The sequence below is a fragment of the Cetorhinus maximus genome, chromosome 15 (assembly GCF_964194155.1).
Source record: "Cetorhinus maximus chromosome 15, sCetMax3.hap1.1, whole genome shotgun sequence".
Lineage (NCBI taxonomy): Eukaryota > Metazoa > Chordata > Chondrichthyes > Lamniformes > Cetorhinidae > Cetorhinus > Cetorhinus maximus.
This window is the reverse complement of record NC_135893.1, coordinates 7,605,237-7,627,180: the sequence shown is the minus strand read 5'-3', so window position 1 is coordinate 7,627,180 and position 21,944 is coordinate 7,605,237. Positions and strand designations below refer to the sequence as shown.

Sequence of the window (21,944 nt, the reverse complement as noted above, 5' to 3'; positions counted from 1 at the left end):
TGTAGAAATGCACATTCCATCTATGTTTTCTCATTCGAAGATTCCTGTACAGGATGATATCTAAGAGGACTAACTTGTTGCAATTAGTGTACTGACCGTAAAGATCACTGGTGCCAGGACCTGCTGAGTTTTTTCCAGCATCTTTTGTTTTTATTTCAGATTTCCAGCATCCGCAGTATTTCGTTTTCATCATGAGGATCCCTGGCACTGCCACTGAAGCACTGACATCTTTAATAAACGTTTTGAGCGTCTTCATGAGCTTTTTAAGCATTTGGATAGTTAACATATTGCGCTCATGCCCAGAGCTTCTAGTAGTGAGTAGAATGGAAAGACATTTAATGAGACCACTCCCACCCATCAGCAGCTTTTGATGCTTCCAGTGCTTTAATTAACTTTACTTCCATCCTATGCAATTTATTTTTGTAAGCAGCTCTAATAGATTCGATACTGGGAGGGAGTGAGGGCAATAAGAAGGCTCTGCTGCTGCATGAGAGATTTTGCCAGCCATTTGTCAAGCAAGCATAGTGCCTGTCTGGCCCCCAGCCAGATGAGAAGAAAAATAATCGTATCCCAGTAGCGCTGGTAAGTGTTTGAAAAAATAGAGGTCCCCTTTTAATTTTCACCAGACCCCTCTTTAAAGTCCATACTAAACTGTGTCTCCATTCAGAAGCTACTTGCTTGATTTAAAACATAAGAGGGCAGGGTTTTTTGCATTTGGGTTGGGGTCCGGAGGCCCAGAAGTGGGACTGCGCTGGCACTAGGATAAACCAGGCCTGTCACCAACCCCCCCCCGAGGCTGATTAAAAATTCTTCCCAGGATTTCATACTGGTGCTGGACGAGCTCATTAAGCTTCTGTCTGCTTAAGTGTGCAAGGTGAGCGTAGCGTTTTGAGAATTCTGCAACTTTCAATTTTCTAATTTTTTTGACTAAACACCTTGACCTTGATTTTAACGGGTGTGTTATTTGTATATTAATTGAGTATTGAAACTGTGGTTGTTGGGTGCATTTTTTCATTATTCTTTCATGGGCAAGGCCAGCATTTGTTGCCCATCCCTAAATGCCCCCTTAACTGAGTGGCCTGCTAGGTCACTTCAGAGGGCAGTTAAGAGTCAACCACATGTGACTGGAGTCACATGTAGGCCAGGCCAGGTAAGGGTGGCAGATTTCCTTCCCTAAATGGACATTAGTGATTTTTATGATAATCGATGATAATTTCATGACAATCGATGATAATTTCATGGTCATCATTACTGAAACTAGCTTAGCTTTCAGTTCTGCATTTTATTAATTTAGTTTAAATTCCACCACTTGCCATGGTGGGATTTGAACCCATGTCCCCAGAGCATTAGCCTGGGCCTCTGGATAACATAGCGCAGTGACATTACCACTACGCCAACACCACCCCCACGGGGGGTTCATGTTATGTAAAGCGTGTCTTTTTAATTAAGTATTTGTGATCGCATAACGACGAGGCTGAAGGTCTACCCTTCACCATCTGGTTATCTGAATTGTAACATGCACGAGGCACAGCGTGAGTGGCAAAGCCAGGAGCTCCGAGGCCTGGCTGATTTCAACCAAAAATCGGAAACTGACGGGAATGTTATCAAGGCCGGCCGGAGGGAGGGAGTGGGATTTGTGCCTGAGGGAATGGATCCTGTCCTAGGCTGGGGGAGGACAGTGCTGCTGTGAGGAGGTAGGGAGGGAGCAGAGGGCACTCAACACGCCACGATTCCTTCTTGTCCCTTTGGGTTCACTAGAGTTCCGACCAAATCTCTGTTGCGTCCTGCTCAATTTCACTAACTGTTTGGACACCAGTCAGGCCTCCAGCGTTGTCATACAATTTATATCATTGTTCCATTTCTTTCAACTTTAAATCAACTCCTCTCTCCTGTTAGGCTGGTCAGTGCAGGAGAACACCCAACGGACACTTTGGTACATGCACTGGGTGACGTCAGAACATTCGAGGGGTTGGAGAGACAAGGGGCAGGGGTGGGAGTGGGGGGGTGGGGTGAAGAAAGTATGAAAACAAACCTGACTTTCATGTCCCAGTCGCATTGAGGCTGCTGCAGGTGGGGAAAGGAACAGGAACAGGCCCCTTTCGGTGCTTTACTAAGATAAGTAGACGGAGGGTCAAAATGCTGGATGTGAAGCCATCTAGTACTGGATAGTAGCCAGCCTGGCTAAAAACTGCACTGTCCGTTACAAAACTGAACATCTGGCCCCCCTATAGCATCCTGCAGTGGAAGCCTCAGCCTACTTCAAAGTAGCTATGATGGGCTTGCACCTCTGGCAATGATGTGACCTCAGGCCAGTGAGCGGATTTGGTCCGACCTGAATGCCCTCCCATTAGGTGGGTGAGATCCTGGGACGGCGTCGCCCCAGACTATTTTTGTGGGTCCCAGAGATGGACTCAGCCTACCCGTTCCAGGTCTTTTCCATCGCCATGTGGAACTGGTTGAAGCTTGCACTACACAGGCTCTGACCAGTCCCTCTCCAAAATGGTAATCAGGATCCTATTTACATCACAGGGCCCTGATTTCCATATTGAGGGATTTATCCGAAAATGCTGTAATTTGCTGCCAAACAGAAACCCCAAACAGGTCGGGAAAGCACAAGGACACCCATCCACAATGGAACTCCAATACTTGGTTATGGAATTCTTCTCTCTAGATGTGACCTCTTTTAGGCCTGAAACAATACACTGTAACCGGGAGTGTACGCTACCTGGTCAGTATTAAAACACACTCTTCCCTTACCCAGCACAACAAATGCAGAAACACATTCGTCACTCAAACACCTCGGTTCAATCTCCGTCCAACACACCGGCACATTGGTATTTGCCCCTCCCTCCCCTCGCAATTAAGGAAAAGGGAGGGTTTGGGTTGGCAACAATCTCTAAAGAATCTCTCCATCATCAGGTAGCGCTGTAGACAAGACGAGGGCAGAGTTCGTCAGGATGTACCTTCCCACAGTCCCATCACCCGCACCCCCTCCTACTGTGAACAGTCACATTCCAGGTCTGGCATGAATCCCAAAAGAGCGAGATCAGAAAACATCAAGAGAGAAAGCGTGTCTTTTATTGTGAGGCACATTCATCCACAGTTTAACGCACGTCAAAAAATTAACCAAATACGTTTGGATTACTAAGAGAAACCCATCCTCAAAAAAAAAGTACATTGACCCAACATTTAACACTTAAAATGTTTCATATTTCTTGCTCCTGCGTTCAAATATTTATTCTTCAGGAGTTGTTTTCCCTCCCACTTTGCCGCCTGTTATTATAGCAAAGGATTAAAAAAAAAAAGTAGGTTACTCGAGAACATCAAAAGGTGCAATTTCATCAAGTGCGGAGTAGCCAAGGGAGAGCCTATGTCCGGCCTGATACAGTGAAGCATTTCTGCGGCAGTATACTTGCTGATTGCTTCTTCTTATTGCACACAACAACCAGCTAAGACACTGCCAAAGAAACACCCACAATTGGCCACCGAAAAGGCTTCCCTTATCCTTGTCCCTCTATCCACACTCTTGTCAGAGGCAAGTCGACTCTTGCGGCCGGTGCTCAAAATAGCTTGTTAGCTGGAGCCAATTCCGGAGTCGTTAAACCCGCCCTGCAGAGAATCCAAAGTGCAACAGCTGGTCAAAGAATGCACGAGTCAATGCCAGGCCCAGCCAATCGGAGAGAGATACCACCCATGTGTCCGTAAATAAGCTTGTTTAAACCTTCACTCTTCACCAAGCTCTTTATTTTTCCAGGACTTAAGTTCACGGAACCTTTGCTGAACTGGATGACACAAGTTGTGATGTGTTCTGTCCAAAAATGGCAACACTTCAGGACTGCACCCCTAAAGAAATCAAACATTTCGTTTTACACGGGTTGCCGTCTCCCCAGTTTTCCAACAACACAAAACAGTTAATAACCGGACTTTGAACCGAAAGGATGCAGAGACGCAGTCTTACTTCACCAACCCCTACCCCTGTTCCTGATGGCAGGGAGGTTTACTAAAGGCCTGATTCTTTCCCTAGTGGAACCTATAATTCTGTGATAGAAAGGAGTAGTCAGCATGGAAGCCAAGTATTTTCAACTAATGTTCACCTGGCTTCCATTGGACCATGACTCTTTGGTGGGTTACAGTTCTACCGGTGATGAGGGCCCTCAGGAGTGATCAGTTGCTCTTGTGATCCCACTCTAGATAGTGAGTATGGGCAGACTATTCAACTGTTCTGGCATCACAGGCATGTCTAATCGTGTCCGCGGCCAAGCGTTCACACAAGTACACAGTTCCAGCAGCGAGAGTACAATCAGTTAAGACCTCTGCCAAGAGAAGGAAGTCTCAGCTACACAGAGTTTACCCACTCCAACCTGCCAAATTCAGGCTGGCTCACATTTTAAAAAATTTATACATGGTATGTAGGCATCACTGGCTGGGCCAGCATTTATTGCCCGTCCCTAATTGCCCTTGAGAAGGTGGTGGTGAGCTGCCTTCTTGAACCGCTGCAGTCCCTGTGGTGTAGGTACTCCCACAGTGCTGTTAGGGAGGGAGTTCCAGGATTTTGACCCAGCGACAGTGAAGGAATGGCAATATAGCTATTAGTTAGTAACAACTTATATTTATGTAGTAATAATGCAATAAAAAATCCCAAGGCACTTCACAGTAACATTATGAAACAAAATCGACACCAAGTTGCATAAGGAGATATTAAGCCAGATGACCAAAATCCTGGTCAAAAAGGTGGGTTTTAAGAAGTGTGTTAAAGGAGGGAAGCAAGGTAGAGAGACAGAGAGGTGTAGGGATAGGGCTCCAGTCTTTAAGGCCCAGGCGACAGGAGGCTTCGCCACCAATGGTGGAGCAATTAAAATCACGGAGTCAGGCAACATGTGACTCGGACGGGAAATTTGACTTGCAAATGGTGGCGTTCCCAGGAGCCTGCTGCCCTTGTTCTTCGAGGTGGTAGAGGTCATGGGTTTGGAAGGTGCTGACTAGCGTGGGTGAGTTCCTGCAGTGCATCTTGTAGATGGTTCACACTGCTGCCACTGTGTGTGTCAGTGGTAGGGGGAGTGAATGTACTGCTCAAGTGGGCTGCTTTGTCCTGGATGGTTGTTGAGCTGCTGGAGTGTTGTGGGAGCTGCGGCCATCCAGGCAAATGGAGAGCATTCCACCGCCCTCCTGACTTAGTGCCTTCTAGATGGTGGACAAGGTTTTGGGGAGACATTTCAGCTGGGTGTCTAATGCTCCTCCTCACATGGCTGGCCAGAGAGAGTTAGCCATTTTGCTAGGTTTGAGCTGTTTCTGAATGAAATCTTAACCTAGCAGTGCCTCGGTGAGTAACAACACCCTCCAGGTGGAAGCAGAACGCCGCGGATGGAGGAGGTTTGCTTGGGTCTGCACACACTCAGCTGAGCCAGTCCAGAACATCCTTACTTCTGATACCTATCGGCTGATCCTTACTGCAAAGTTTGAAGTGTGTGAACCAAAGATAAGATAAGGAGTGCACTGGGCGTGGCTGCTGTGCGTTTCTAGTAGAAAGGTCAGCCAATAAAGTGCTCACTGGGTTCCTATATGGGAAATTGACCATTTGGTCTGTTGCTGATGGCACTGCCCCACAAGGAGAAATTTTGCTACGAAAGATTATCACCCAAAGCCACATGGAGCAAAACTCGTCCACCAGGCGATAAAATTAAAACGCTTGGAACTTGCACCAGTTTCAAATCCTCTACGTTCCCAAGAGGCGACTTTTAATTTCACTGAAATCTTCTGTATACCTGTGTTGGCGAGGGAGCTGGGGAGGGGGATGAATGCCTTTTCCAATAAAACGAGGAAGAATGCCTCAATATCATCAACAACCCATTGACAAAACTTTGTTCTCGGAAGTGTCAAGCTAGACATTGCCCGCAATTTTATCAGTGGGTGGTTAATTGTGTATTTTTCAGTCACACATTTACAGAAGAATTCATGCCCAACCCTGGGTCTATTACCTCACTCCCTCCTGCAGACTTGTACTGACACTGGCCAAAGTGCTGCATTTTATCCCCAATTAAAACGATTCCGACCTGCCTCTTTTTGCCCATATTTTTTTTTTAAATCCTGAGGGAAAAAGAGAAGTTGAATTTATAAAGCACCTTTCACGGCTTCAGGCCATTCCACAATCCATGCAGCCAGATGAGTGCTACTGAAGCGAAAGCAATACCTAACAATAAATTGATAAATCTGCACAAGCCAGAAGACTAGCTCGGCATTTATCCCAGAGGCAAATATGACTGGATTGAGAGAGAGAGAGAGAGAAAAGAAACGCACAGAAGAATATCCTGTACCAGAGGATTTCACAGGTCAGTCTAAATGAATAGTAAAGCACTTCCTCAATACAGAATGGATAAAGGTTTCACAATAAACGTTGAAAAAACAGTAACGCAAGGAGGAAGAGAGAGGTTTCTACCTGTCTGCTTGAACAAACTTCCCAACGCCCGTATGTCAATGCCAGATACAAAGATATCTTCTGAATCCCAAAGGAACGGCTTGTTTGTTCCTGGTTTGAATGCAACATTGTGGCACCTTCCTGATTTACCTGAGCTGGGGAGCTCACCTGCTTGTGGCAGGTGAGCATCCAGCTGATTGTACTTTATATACGAGTGACAGGTCTATCTTAGTAACAACCACACCTAAACAACTGTGAGTCACTGCACCTTCGCATTTCAGGTCTAGGCTTTATTCCCCACTTCCTTGTAGTGCTTTTAAAGATAGACTCACGTCAGGTTCAAGTTGAGGCAAAAAGAAAAAAAGGGGGAAATGAAGTGCAATATTCGGAACAGCAGCAAGCCAGAAAGAACTAGAGACAGACTGGAAAACTGGCACAAGCGAAACCAAAGGGCCAAATTCCAAACCAATCAGTTGGCAGTCCCCTTGGCGCAGTTATTTTGGGAAACAAGTTTAATTCTCCCATTCCCTTGCCAACACAGGCAGTGCCAGGGGAAGGAGGTCTGAAGAAGGCAGCAGACAGATCTGTGAGACACGCATGAGGTAAGTTCGTTTCCCTTCAACCACTTATTAACATCTGCAACCATAACAGGAGTCCACATTCTCAATATCACAGGCTCTCAAAAGAATAAAAGTCACGGATACACTCATATATTGCGTACCAAAACTCAAGTGCAACCTTAATTATGCCAACCAAATTGTGTTTGTCGGTTTAGCTGATGTGGTTCACAGTAACCTTGCATTCAGTTAACACTGACCGATACTTCCCTGAATTCACAGGTGTGTCGTGACTGGTACAAATATTATAAGCATGCAAACTGGTTAGGCAAGTGGTTTATCACACAAAAGACCACAGAAGTGCTAATCATTCCTGCACAGGACACATTCTTGCTTTAATTCAGTAAAACTTCCATCCATTTTCACAGATTTGGCCAACTTGGGAAACACTTTGGAATTTAGTTTAACAAGCTATCAACAATCCTTGGCAACGTTACACCTTAGCTGCTTCAAAGTCTGTATAGCTCATGTGTTTAACCCTTTACACACACACACACACACACACACACACACACACACGTAAAGCCAAAAGAAAAAAGAGAGGAAACAAAACTGGAAATGGAGGAAATCTGAAAGATCAGAAAAGGCAGGGACCACTCAGGAGATGAGGCAATGGCAGCAAACAGAAAGTGATAGGTCAACAGCGTGTAAAAAAACTTCACTTCCCTTTTTAAAAACAAAATTAAACATGTTAAACAGATACAAACTAAAATATTGCAGGTTTGGTGCTAGATTTATCAGGGTTATTTCACTCCTAATAATTCATCTGGGATTCTCATTTTAAAACCTAGGTGTAGTGGGTCCCGTCATCATCGCTGACAACAGCCTTTCCTCCAAGAACCCACCAGTTATTTGACTTTAGTTTATTAACTCCTCCTTTGGAATGGAAGACGACCACTCACATTGACAGAATCAAAAAATGAAAGCAGCCAAAGAACAACGCAAGTAACTAACCAACGTTTTGCATTGCAAATGGGGAAGGTAACATGTGATTAAGTTCTAACTTCCTTAGAGCAAAGCAGGACAGGGTTAGAAGGAGTGAGGAAGCCTTTCAAAGAGATTGTTACGGCTATCATTTCTGTTTTCTTCCCCAGCATAGCAAGGGCGAGGTTTCTCTCACCAGAAAGTAAATGACAGCTAAAAACCCCCAAGTGACCCGTTAATACACTTGAGCAAAGAGACACTGCCAGCCTTACCTGGTCCTGTCTTCCACAACCACAACAACCTCTGGGCCCTTTTAACATGGCAAAACGGACACTCAGCCAAAACAGAGATTGAGAGGGGCAATTAAAAGCTTGGTCAAAGAGGTGGGTTTTAAGAAGGGTCATAAAGGAAGAGAAGGTTGAGGTGAGGTGAGGTGAGGCAGGAGGGTTAAAGGAGAGACCTCCATGGACATGATGCCCGACATGGTCGCCAATGGTGAAAAAAATGGAAGGAGAGTTGAGGCCAGAGCCAAAGGAAGGGAGAGTGATGAGGAGGGGTAATGTTGGAATGATGCTGCAATAGAGTGCAGGCTTTAAATTGGTTAATGAAGAGAAGCTGCCCCCAAATGGGGAAAGATTAGGGAATCATTGCAAGAGTACAAAACAACCCGTTCTCACTGGGTGTTGGGAGGAACAAGATGAGTCTGTGCCATTACTCTGTAGTCTTGGAAAGAAACCTGATGTAAGGAAAAGACTGGCTTCAGATTCATCCTTTCTTCAATACATGATGAGTGAAATGAATAAAGTGTGAGGGTTGCAGGTTTGCTGAGATTACAGAGTTACAAAGGAGTAAGTCCTTGAAGGTATATAAATACGAGGATGAGAATTTTAAATCTGAGCCATCGTGGGAAACCGGAGTCAAGGTAAAAAGGAAAGACTTGCACTTATATTGCACCTATCATGACCACAGGCTAACCCAAAGTGCTTTCCAGGCATTGGTGTACTTTTGGTGTTGTAGTGTAGGGGGCAACCACTGAACTGAGGCTGATATGTTACAAAAGGCTCGGAGACTGTTTAATTGACTGACCTCTCAGATGTAGAAAGGTTCACGATGTAAGTCTTTCTCTTCAGTTCTCTGTCCAAAGGCAGGTCTGACCTACACAGCACCACAACCTCCACCATGGGTAGGACAAAGGAGGCACGTCCCAAATCCATCCCAGCTGGAACGGGGATTGAACCCTGCGCTGTTAGCCTCAATCTGATCCACACCAGCCATCCAGCCAACTGAACTAATTGTGTGCCCTAACCCAACCCCCATGGAGTTATGGATGATAGAGGTTTTAATTTCTTTCCATCACACGGCCGACCAGGAATCTCTCCCGCTTTTAATGATGGAATGATTTACAAGTTGATACTCAACCCATTTGGCCATATTGTGGACCTTCCTTAGCTATCAAGTGCCAGAGTGAGGCTTGAACCCAGAGCTTCTGGCTCTACCCACGGTGCCACAGGATCTCCCACAATCTAAGTATGAGATATAAGCAAGAAAAATAAGTGAAATTGAGTGAAGATGATAAAGCATGTAGGGATAGGATTTCCCTAAAACAACCCCAAGAGACCCTAAAACAGTTTGGGAGTGTAAAGATTAGCCACAGCTTAATACCAGCTGAATTCTAAAGGGGTTGATAATATACTCTCAGCCTCTACTGTCTTTGGATTGCATCAGCAACTTCTTAGTCAGGAGCATGTGAATTTTTGTGGTACATTATAATCTGGGAGTATCCCTACCGAGATATAATATTTACCAAACAGTTTGATTTGCTAAACAAATGTGACTTCGCCCAAGAAATCAGGAACTGGTTTATTTTTCACGTCACAACGATACCTGGACTTTTAAAAAAAAATTGATTTTGGGATGTCGGCGGTATTGGCAAGGCTGCATTTATTTCCAATCCCAAGTTGCCTGGAAGGCATCAAGACTCAACCACATAATGTGGAATTGGAGGCATGTATAAGTCACCACAAAGACGGCCTACTTGCATCGTTGTAACATCACCCACCTGCACCTCAATCCATCTGCTGATGAAAATACTCAGCTTGTCTTCGTCATCTCCAGGCTCAACTCTTCCAATGCTTTCCTGGCTAGCCTCCCACCTTCCACTCCCCACCAACTTCAGCTTGTCCAGAACCCTGCTGCTTGTATCCTATCCTGTACCACTTCCCGCTCACCCAACACCCTTGTCCTTGCTGACTGATGTGATGTTAAACCGAGGCCTTATCTGCCCTCTTAGGTGGGTGTAAAATATTGCCAAGGCAATATTCTGAAGAAGGGCAGGAGAGTTCTCCCCGACATCCTGCCCAAGACTTATCCCTCAATCAACATCACAAAAACAGATTAGCTGGTCATTATCACATTGCTGTTTTTGGGAGCTCGCTGTGTGCAAATTGGCTGCTGTGTTTCCTAGTTACCACAGTGACTACACTTTAAAAGGTATTTCACTGGCAGTAAAGCAATTTGGGATGCACCAAGGTCATGCACGTCACTATATAAATGTAGGTTTTAAAAAAAATATTCCTCTTATGCTGAAGAATAGGAGCTTCTACACTGAGTGGCCATTCCGGGTGTGGTTGAGTCTTAATGCCTTCCAGGCAATTTGGGATTGGAAATAAATGCAGCCTTGCCCAATACTGCCGACATCCCAAAATCAAATTTAAAAAAAAAGTCCAGGTATCATTGTGACGTGAAAAATAAACCAATTCCTGGTTTCTTGGGCGAAGACAACACAACTGAGAATGGAAACTGGCCACATGCAGAAAGACAGGATAAGTGATTTTCCATCACTTCATGGCTTGACTGTAGATGTCCAGGGTTTTAAATCAACCGCTTTTGGGATAGTCAACTGAAGTGTTCCCCAGCACAGAATGGATGCACTGGCTGTATGTTGACACTTTATAACAACACCGAGAGAGTACAGCATTGTTAGGCATTTCAGTTAAGCCAAGGCCTCGCCTACCAGCACTGGTGGTTCAGGTCCGCATAGAAAGATCCCATTGGTGTTCTCCTCAATCTGAAGAAGGGTCATATAGACTCGAAACGTTAACTCTGTTTCTCTTCTCCACAGACGGAGCCAGACTCGCTGAGTTTTTCCAGAATTTTCTGTTTTTGTTTCAGATTTCCAGCACCCGCAGTATTTTGCTTTTATTTTAAGAAGGAGTGCGTTGGATATGAAGCGTTTTGGGTTGTCCTGATAAGGTGCTATATAAATGCAAACTATTTACCTTAAGATAGCAGGGTGACATGCAATTCACATTGTTTCAAGGGTCCATTCTCGCCCCCACCAGCCAAAGGAGAAAGCTGTGGTCCCGCACACTCTTTGTACAGCCCTGGGTGTGGTATGCACGCCCAGAAAATTAGGGCAGGATCTGCGGAGAGGAGCGCAGGGTTGCTGCTCTCTTGGAATTCCTTTTCAATCGCCTCCCTGTGAACTGGCGGCAAATGGGAATGACACTGGCCGTCGCGAGGCGGAGCTGCCCTGTGGTATCACCAACTTGAGGTGCCATGATGCCCTCTGTCATACACGGAGAAGGCCGAGAGGGGATTTGATGGAGGTGTTTGACATCACTGGACAGAGGAGATAGGGAGAAACTTCCCATTGGCAGAAGCAGAGGGTACCGATGGTGAGTGGCAAAAGAGCCAGAGACCAGATTTTTTTTTTCCTTTACTCTTTCATGGGCTGTGGATGTCACCAGCAAAGCCAGCATCTGTTGCCCATCCCAAATTGCTCTTGAACTGAGCTTGCCAGGACATTTCGGAGGGCAGTTAAGAGTCAACCACATTGCTGTGGGTCACATGTAGGCCAGACCAGGCAAGGATGGCAGATTTCCTTCCCCGAAGCAGGTGGGTTTTTACAACCAATGATAGTTTCATAGTCACCATTATTGATACCAGCTTTATAATTCCATGGTGGGATTTGAACTCTGATTTTAATCCAGAGCATTAATATGGGCCTCTGGGTTAATAGTCCAATGCCATTACCACTACCCTACCATCTCCCACATGCGCAAACGCTTTTTTATGCAGTGATTGCTTATGATCTGGAACGTACTGCTTGAGGGTGTGGTGGAGGCAGACTCGATAGTGGTTTTTAAAAGGGAATTGATAACTATTTGAAGAGAAAAAAATTGCAGGGCTACGGGGAAAGGGTGGAGGAATGGGACTAGCTGAGGTGCTCTGGCAGCCAGCCAGCATGGACAGAGTCCTGACTAGGAAATATCTTGCCGTTCCTTCACTGTCGCTGGGTTAAAACCCTGGAACTCCCTCCCTAACAGCACTGTGGGTGTACCTACACCGCATGGACTGCAGCGGTTCAAGAAAGCGGCTCACCACCACCTTCTCAAGGGCAACTAGGGATGGGCAATAAATGCTGGCCTAGCCAGCGACGCCCACATCCCATGAACGAATAAAAAAAAAACACAAGGCGCTGAATGGCCTCCTTCTGAGCTGTCATGATATCATTGATGATGCGTGACTAGATCACACTCCCTCTAGCGCAGCACTTTTACAAGGTACAGATGAATAAGCAGCAAGGATTAAGGCCAAGCCAAAAGAAACCAAGCCTTTCCTGGCTGCTGTTGTAACAACATCCGTGTGCTTTAGATTCCTCTGGCAACTAGCCACAGAGGAACCAAATTACGTGGCCTAGCAATCAACGATCTATGCAATAGCTTATGTATCCCGTAAACTCATATTTATATAGAACCTTTCGTGACCTGAGGATGTCCCATAGTGCTTTACAGCCAAAGATATATTTCTGAAGTGCAGTCACTGTCATATTATTGGAAACACGGCAGCCAATTTGCACACAGCAAGCTCCAACAAACGGCAATGTGATAATGATCAGATCATCTGTTTTTTGTGATGTTCCTTGATATGCAAATACTGGCCAAGGATAACGTCCCTGCTCTTCTACAAAACAGCGCCACGGAATCTTTTACATTCATCGAGAGGGCAGGCGGGGCCTCAGTTTTAATATTTCACCTGAGAAACAGCGCCACTGACAGCGCAGCACTCCCTCGGTACGGCCCTGGGAACGTCAACCTGAGGGCAGATTTCCCCGGCAGCGGGAATCGTGGCGGACGGGGGGAGCGAGATTTGGCGGGAGGCCAAAAATCAATTTCCCAATGTCGGGAAATTAGTTTGGAATCTTGTTCTGTCGACCTTCATGGCGGAATGAAGGCGAGTCGAGTGTCCTGCTGATCTCTGCCAGGAATTCCATTTGCATCTTATGAATGCTCATTAAAAGCTCAACACACCAGAATCTTGTCTCCCCACCCCCCCCCTCCAAATTTAGCACCCTGCCCAGGGAATCCAGAACATTCCGTTTCACAACTGTACATAAATGGCATGTACCTGGCAAGGTAGGCTTCTTCCCGGACTTTGAGGTCAGTGGGTGCTGCTGTCACCTTCCTTTCACACCGTCACTGAGAGACATCAGCTGCACACACACTGTGCCAAGGCTGGGCATGGGGGAGGGGTGAGGCTGAGTCAGGATTTGGTGGGGGGGGCGGGGGTGGCAGTCAAGGGGCAAAGTGGAAGAGTGAATGGCTGTCTGGGTGCCGTTCATGCCGGGGGTGTTGCAGCCGATGAGGTGACCAGGTGAGGTGGGCCACTTCCTGTCCGCCTCTCCGCAGAGTTCGACGTGCTCCTCATGGCTGCGTAACTAATGAGCGGAACAGCGCAAAACCTCGTGTGTTCAGCTACCCCGTTCCTCCAGCGGAAGGCGCTCCAGTTTTCGCTTCCGCCACTGGACTCAGTCTCCGGAACGTAAATTTCCACCCTAATCTTGCACTTGGGTATCTGGGCAGATTATGACTTACTCCCTGTGAATAGATAATACATTGGCAATAAAATGAACTCGTGAACTGGAGCAGCAAATGTAAAGGCTGAGGGATAGAGGAGTGTGAGGTCATACATTTAGGGAGATCAAACAGTTACAGGGATTACACAATAAATGGGAACATACTTAGAGGGGTAGATGAAGTGAGATATCTTGGCGTACAAGTACACAGGTCCCTGAAGGCAGCAGTTCAAGTGGACAAGGTTGTAAAGAAGGCATATGGAATGCTCTCCTTCATTGGCAGAGGTATAGAATATAAGAGTAGGGATATGATGTTGGAATTGTATAAAACACTGGTAAGGCCACAACTGGAGTATTGTGTGCAGTTCTGGTCACCACATTACAGGAATGATGTAATAACTCTAGAGAGAGTGCAGAGGAGGTTCACAAGAATGTTGCCAGGGTTAGAAAAGTGTAGCTACGAGGAGAGATTGGATAGGTTGGGGTTATTTTCCTTAGAATAAAGAAGGCTGAGAGGTGACTTGTTTGAGGTGTACAAAATTATGAGGGGAATAGATAGAGTGGACAGGATAAAATTGTTTCCCTTGGTGGAGAATTCTAGAGCCAGGAGACATAGATTCAAGATAAGTGGCAGAAGGTGTAGGGGGGACAAGAGGAAGAACTTTTTTTCGCAGAGGGTAGTGGGTGTCTGGAATTCGCTGCCCAATTTGGTGGTAGAGGCAGAAACTCTAAACTCTTTTAAAAAGTCCCTGGATCTGCACCTAAAGTGCTGTAAACTGCAGGGCTATGGGCCGGGTGCAGGAAGGTGGGATTAGAAAGGGCACCTGGGTGTCCTCAAGCTGGCATAGACAAGATGGGCCGAATGGCCTCTTTCTGTGCTGTAACTTTTCTATGGTTCTATGGATCCCCTTATCTTTACTTCCATTGTCGATTGTAAAAACCCATCTGGTTCACTAGTGCCCTTTAGGGAAGGAAATCTGCCGTCCTTGCCTGGTCTGGCCTACATGTGACTCCAGACCCACAGCAATGTGGTTGACTCTTAAAATGCCCTTTGAACAAGGGCAATTGGGGATGAGCAATAAACGCTGGCCTAGCCAGCGATGCCCACATCCCATGAGCAAATAAATAAAAACTTAACATCCACTATCATAGACCAAAAAAGTTCGAAGGTTGTGTGTTCAGGAGGTCTGTGAGCGTGTCATTGTGACACAGTTATCTATGAAAATCGCTGAACTGAAGTCATTCTAATGAGTTGGAGAAACTACAAACAACCCACACCCAGTAAAGACAGAAGATTAAATGCAACTATGACGTAGTGTACATCAGATTCAAGACTATAATCGTTAGCTGCCTAAGCTTTGTATGAAAAAAACATGTTATGTGTAATGTTCCTTATGATATTTCTTTGTTCTACAATGGCCTATTTGTTGCACTGTGGGGTCCCTTTAAGATTGCTGCACAGTCCCACATGTCCACCTCTTAAAGGGAACATTGGGCGTGTGCAGCCTGTTGGTTATATTGCGTAGAATGTTCCAGAGTCCTGTGCTGTCATGCACCTGCACGGTTTGGAGGGAACACTGATTGCTGTGCACTCAGAATTATGGAACTAGTATTACTGAACCAATCACTCCCCTATGTAGCTGAATATTCAAGAACTAAACCTCACACTAATGGTATAGTGCCTCACTCTTCCAAAGAATACGGGTCTCTGGGGCAGTTGGTAGCACACTTTAAGGTGGTTTGAGTGTCCTGTAGAACTATATCGGTAACCCCATTTGCATCTTATGCATGCTCATTAAAAGGTCAACACACTGGAATCTTGTTCCCCTCCAAATTAAGTGGGACCCGGAATGTTTGTTTTCACAGTTGCACGTAAGTGGCGTGCGCCTGGCGAGGCAGCCTTCTCCCTGGATGTTGAGGTCAGCAGATACTGCTTTCGCCTTCCTCTCACGCCGTCACCGAGAGATACTGGCTGCCTGTAGCGCAAGCTGCGCCAAGGCTGGACACAGGGGAGGTGTGAGACAGAGCCAGGACCCGGGGGGTGGAGTCAAGGAGCAGAGTGGAAGGGTGAATGGGTGCCGATTAAATAAGGCGCCCTGGACATTGGACCCTCTGAGGTAACAGCGGGGCGGGCCACTCCGCGCCTTCTCCCACCACGAGGGTTCGACGTGCTCCTCGCGGATACATCAATGAGCTCCACAGCGCCAGACCTTGCATGCTCGGGCCCCCTCCCCCCCGCTCTCCAGCAGGAGTCACTCTGACTTCCACTCCCGCCACCTGACTTAGTCTCCATAACAGAAGATTCCGCCCACCATCTCTCAGATGAGAAGTTAAATTGACGTCACATTTGTCTGTTCAGATGGATATAATAGATCCCAGGGGGACATGGAAACACCAGGAGGCCATTTAGCTCATAAAGCCTGTTCTGCCATTCAATGAGATCATGGCTGATATGTGACCTAACTCCATATCCCCACCTTTGCTTCATGTTCGTTAATACCTTTGGTTAACCAAAATCTATCAGTCTCAAAGTAGCAGTTGATCTGGCACCAATGGCCACTTGCGGAAGAGAGCTCCAAACTTCTGCCACCCTTTGTGTGAAGAAGTGTTCTGTATTTTCACACTTGAAAGGTCTGGCTCGAACCTCTTGACCATATCCTCGAGTCATAGGTTCCCCGAACAGTGGAGATAGGGTAGACTGGGAGAAACTGTTGACCTTACAATAGACAATGTCCTGGCCAACATTCCACCCTCAATCAATCGCCACCAGGGCAGATTCATTGATCTGATTTGCCCTTGGGTGAGTCATTGCTGTTGCAAATAGTTGCTGCATTTACTTGCAAAACCATTTTGACTACAAAAGTAAGTTATTGGCACTGGATGTGAAAAGTGCTAGATTAATCCAAACTCTCTCTTTGCCTTAAATGCTAACTTCCTGTTTTCTCATTTCAGATGCTGATGGGCCTGCTATGTATTCCCAGCATTTTCTGTTTTTTTTTGTTGTTTCTGACTGGCAGATCTCCTGTAGCATTATTCACCATGAGTCAGAGGACATGTTGGTTTATAATAACAGGGGTCTCATATTAAAGACAGATATCTCGCTTTTGCGGCTTTTTTTCCAAGCTAAAGTTAAGCAGCTTAAGAGTTTTGGTCCTTGAATATACACGATTCAGGTCTGAATCTACAGCAAGGGGTTTTTCTTATAAAAAAAAGAGGCCAATTTTTAAAATCAAATAAAATGCCCTGGAGCAAAATGATTGCATTTCCCGTGAATTAATCAAACAATCTGGCACATTGTGCAGGGGAGCCTGGTGCCCTTCATACTTGTACCTTTTGCCTGCACATGCTTTCATATAAAAATATGATCATTTCTGTACATATTCAAGCATTAACTAAGTTATATTCAATCATCCTACCTTGAGCTGCTTCAAGATAAGCAATGTCCGAAGTGGAGTAATGCTCCGATTAGTCCCTGTAGGTTTTTTCTTCTTACTGTATATCGACCAAAAATGGAAACAGTCAATCATTGTATAAATAAGCTCCAACTATGAATCCTCCCAATTTCTGGGTGATCACAGACAGGTTGTAGATTCTACACTGGGTCATTTGAGCACCATGCAAAGCTGACATTAGTGACCAAAATACTGATGGCTCTTTCTGTCCTTCCTTCCACCATTCTGATTCCACGACTGTTTCAAACGTTCTTCCCCTTCTTCAGCTTGTGGGGAACCTCCGATACCCCGCGCAAACTTGGCTGCTTAGATTCGCCCATCAAATTTGAGTCACACCGGAGAGGGGAGAATTCAAATTCTTGTGAGCTTCTTACTTTATGTCCCAGTCGTCCTCACCGTCGGTCAGGGCCACTCAGTGAAGGCTTTGTTGCTGCCACTGACTTTAAGAGACTTGGTCCAACTTGCAAAGAGCCAGTCTATCCAGTATGAGAGTGCATGCTGTCAGAAGCACGACACGCCCACAGCCTATAATCCCATCTGTGCTGAATCATATGATAAGCCCCCTCCCCTTCTCATTACATCATCCACTCAGCTGAGAGCTAAGCTGCTGCTCAGCTCACGCTATGGAAAGCTGATAGCAGCTGATAAACGACTCGAGACATTCCACCCAGCAGTGAGCATTAAAGCAGGACTCCCATCGCAACCTGTGACTTTTAAATTCTTTCCTGTCCTTCGCTAGGCTTCACAATGCAAGGCAATGTTTCCAAACGGTGACATTTATAAAAATTAAACTGTACAGCAAGTACTCGTATTACAGGAAGCTTCCACTCAGAGGACGTCACTGAGCAAACACCCACCCTGCCCTTCTGCCAAATTTGATCTGAGCTGGTGACTTTGGGGCAAGTTTCTGCCCAGTTCTTTTTAATGAAGGTGAGTTCGCAGAGAGGCAGGGGAGATTTGATTTCACATTCCTTCACCCTTTTTTCTGAGACCCCTGATGAAATATCCAGTTTGACCCAACTGCCTTCAGTATTTACAGAAGAATAGAGAGACAGACAGGCTTCAAGGGAATAAACACAACACAGAGAGCCTCACTAGGTTGAAGCGCAGAGCCATTGTAAAACAGCGTGTGGGCAGAGAAATACCTCTTACCTGTTTCCTCGGAAGTTGGTTGATAAATCCAGGATGCAACATCTGTTTAACTTGCCTTGACACCACCCCACTTTTAAATTTGCCACAACGGAACACAACAAAGGCTCGAATTCAAGGAGAGAGGATTTGCTTTGCCACCTAGTGCTTTATCATTCACAACACACACTAGTCTGATTAGGCCATGCCAGAAGCCTGAACTCTTTACACACATTACAGTATTAAGCCTTTATGCAGATTTGCTGTGACATCCATCTTGTGATTGATTAGTATCCTGCCAGTATAATGGGTGAGAGGTTGCTGGTCAGGACAGTCAGACAGTGAGCGTGTGTTTCTCTCAGTGTTGCTGAGGCTAAAGGAGAGATCCCAAGGTCAGCAGCCTATCGGAAAGTGCTAAAGTCAGCAGAAACAGCCAATGAGCAGGCAGCCTGAGAATCAGGCTGGGTAACATTACTTAATCTGCAGAGAAGGACATTTTGCTCAAAGGGCCTCAGGATACACTGCATCTCAACCACTCTGCCTCCGACAGCCTAGAGCTGTAATACAGCACAACAGAGAGGGCCACTGTTTCCAATTTCTATATTTATCAGTGAGCAAAAGATAGCGGCGCCATTAAATATTCTACCCAGAGTAAGCACAGCTTGCTCTTTCCCCCCCCCAGAAAGGATCGGGTGTAACGTGGAGAGCAAAGTGATTTTTTTTTTTGTTCAGATCCATTCCACAATGCCACACGCCCCATGGCGGGTTAGCGCAATGCTGTGCTGCTCAGAGGTCACTTTGTGTTAAATGCCAGCTATGGTTAGTGGGTAGCACACTTGCCTCTGAGCCAGAAGGTTTTGCCTTCAAGTCCCACTCCAGAGACTTGAGCACAAAAATCTAGGCTGACACTCCAGTACAGTGCAGAGGGGACGCTGCACCGTTAGAGATTCTACCTTTCAGAACGCAGCGTCATTACAGCACAGAAGGAGGCCATCGGCTCCACGCCAGCTCTCTGTAGAGCAATCCGGTCAGTCCCATTCTCCCGCTCTATCCCTGTAGCTCTGCAAGTTTATTTCCCACAAACGCACATCCAATTTCCTTTCAAAATCATTCATTGTCTCCACTTGCCCCACCCTCATAAGCAGCGAGCTCCAGGTCATAAAAATCTTCCTCTTCACATTCCCCCCCACCCATATCTCTTGCCCAAAACCTTAGATCTGTGTCCCTTAGTCCTTGTACCATCAGCTAATCATAGAAACATAGAGGCACAGAAAGAGGTCACTTGGCCCACTGTCTCTGCGTGGTCAAAAAACAAGCCACCCAGCCTAATCCCACTTTCCAGCAATTGATCTGTAGCCCTGCAGGTTACGGCACTTGAGGTGCATATCCAGACACCTTTTAAATGAGTTGAGGGTTTCTGCCTCTACTGCCCTTCCAGGCAGCGAGTTCCACAGCCCCATAACCCTCTGGGTGAAAAATATTTTCCTCATCCCCCCTCTAATCTTTCTACCAATCACTTGAAACCTTTGACCCCCTGAATCGCTGACCTCTCTGCTAAAGTAAATAGACCCTTCCCATCCACTCTATCCAGGCCTCTCACAAATTTTGTACATCTCGCTCAAATCTCGCCTCAGCTTCCTCTGCTCCAAGGAGAACAACCCCAGCCTCTCCAATCTTTCCTCATAGCTACAACTTTCCAGTCCTGGCAACATCCTCGTAAATCTCCTCTGTACCCTCTCGAACGCAATTACATCCTCTCTGTAATGAGGTGGCCAGAACTGCACAAAGTACTCAAGCTGTGGTCTAACTAATGTTTTACATAGTTCCAACATAACCTCCCTGCTCTTCTATTCTATGCCTGGGCTGAAAAGGATTCCAAGCGCCTTCTTAACCACCTTATTAACTTGTCCTACTACCTTCAGGGATCTGTGGATACTCACTCCAAGGTGTCTCACTTCCTCTACTCCTCTCAGTATCCTCCTATTTATTGTGTAATCCTTTGCCTTGTTTGACTTCCCCAAATACATCACCTCACACTTCTCTGGGTTGAATTCCATTTGCCATTTTTCTGCCCACCTGACCAGTCCATTGATATCTTCCTGCAGTCTACAGCAATCCTCCTCGCTACCAACCGTGCAGCCAATTGTTGTGCCGTCTGCAAACTTCTTGATCATTCCCCCTACATTTACGTCCAAATCATTAATATATACCACAAAAACAGGGACCCTAGTACAGAGCCCTGCGGAACCCCACTGGAAACAGCCTTCCAGTCACAAAAACATCCCTCACCAATTACCCTTTGTTTCCTGCCACTGAGCCAATTTTGTATCCAATTTGCTACATTCCCCTGGATCTCATGGGTTTTTATTTTTTTAGCCAGTCTGCCATGTGGGACCTTGTCAAAAGCCTTGCTAAAATCCATGTGGGCCACATCAACTCTTCTGCAATGATCAACCTTCCTTGTTACTTCCTCAAAAAAATTCAAACAAGTTAGTCAGACATGACCTTCCCATAACAAATCCATGATGACCGTCCTTGGCTAATCCCTGCCTTTCTAAGTGACAGTTTATCCTGTCCTTCAGAATTGATTCCAATAATTTGCCAACTACAGAGGTCAAACTGACGGGCCTGTAATTATTTGGTCTATCCCTCGCTCTCTTTTTAAACTAAGGTACAACATTAGCAGACCTCCAATCCTCAATACCTCACCTGTATCCCGTGAGGACTGGAAAATGATGATCAGATGCCCTCTGCAATTTTCTGCCTGGCATCTTTTAACGGCCTGGGGTACATTTCATCCGGCCCTGGTGACTTATTGACTTCCAAGGATGCTAATCCCCTTAATACTTCCTCTCTCCCTATGTTTATCACATCCAATGCTTCATGCTCCTCCTCCTTAACTTCAATGTTTGCACTGTTCCCCCTCCTTTGGGAAGACAGACGCAAAGTATTCATTATGAACCACACCCACATCCCCTGTCTCCACAAATAGGTTACCTTTTTGGTCTTTTACAGGCTCTACTCTTTCCTCAGTCATCCTCTTACGCTAATGGGGGCAGCTTTTCTTTGTCTACCTTACCTGAAGATATCAGAATCTTGTATGCATCCATCAAATCTCCTCTCAATCTCCTTTGTTCTAGGGGAGCAGCCTCAGCTTCTAATCCTGACAGCGGACTGTGTAGTTCTGGACTCTCCAGCCAGGCCTTCACTTGTGGTCAGGATGAACAGTAAATTGTTTCATCGTGATGGCCATGAGGCCAGCAGATCAGGATATATTGGGCAGGAATTGGACAATGCCAATCTCATCTTCCATGAAGAATGTTGATCCAAAGCTGATATCACAATTCTTACTTATCGAATTTGGTCTTTGACACTAGTGAGGTGGGATTCAACATTTTGAGGATCATTTTGCAAACGACTGAGGGATATTGTGGAGAACAGTCACTTCAGCATCCCACTTCAGTGTCATTAGCCTCAAGACATATGTTAGCAGTGATCTCCTTTCAGGATGTCGCTATGCTTTGGGTGTCCAGTCAGTATTTAAAGCTTCCAAT

The 21,944-nt window shown here is 45.9% G+C and overlaps 1 long non-coding RNA gene across 2 annotated transcripts; it reads right to left on the bottom strand.

Moving 5' to 3' along the window:
* Positions 1 to 3,058: 3,058 nt before the first annotated feature.
* LOC144690386 (uncharacterized) lies at positions 3,059 to 17,790 on the bottom strand. Of its 2 annotated transcripts, none has more exons than XR_013578874.1 (2): positions 17,227 to 17,790; positions 3,059 to 3,843 (listed from the first exon to the last, which is right to left on the bottom strand). It is a non-coding gene; the product is annotated as an uncharacterized LOC144690386 (long non-coding RNA). The 2 variants fall into 2 exon arrangements; XR_013578873.1 differs by lacking the exon at positions 17,227 to 17,790 and adding an exon at positions 6,434 to 6,574.
* Positions 17,791 to 21,944: the final 4,154 nt, after the last annotated feature.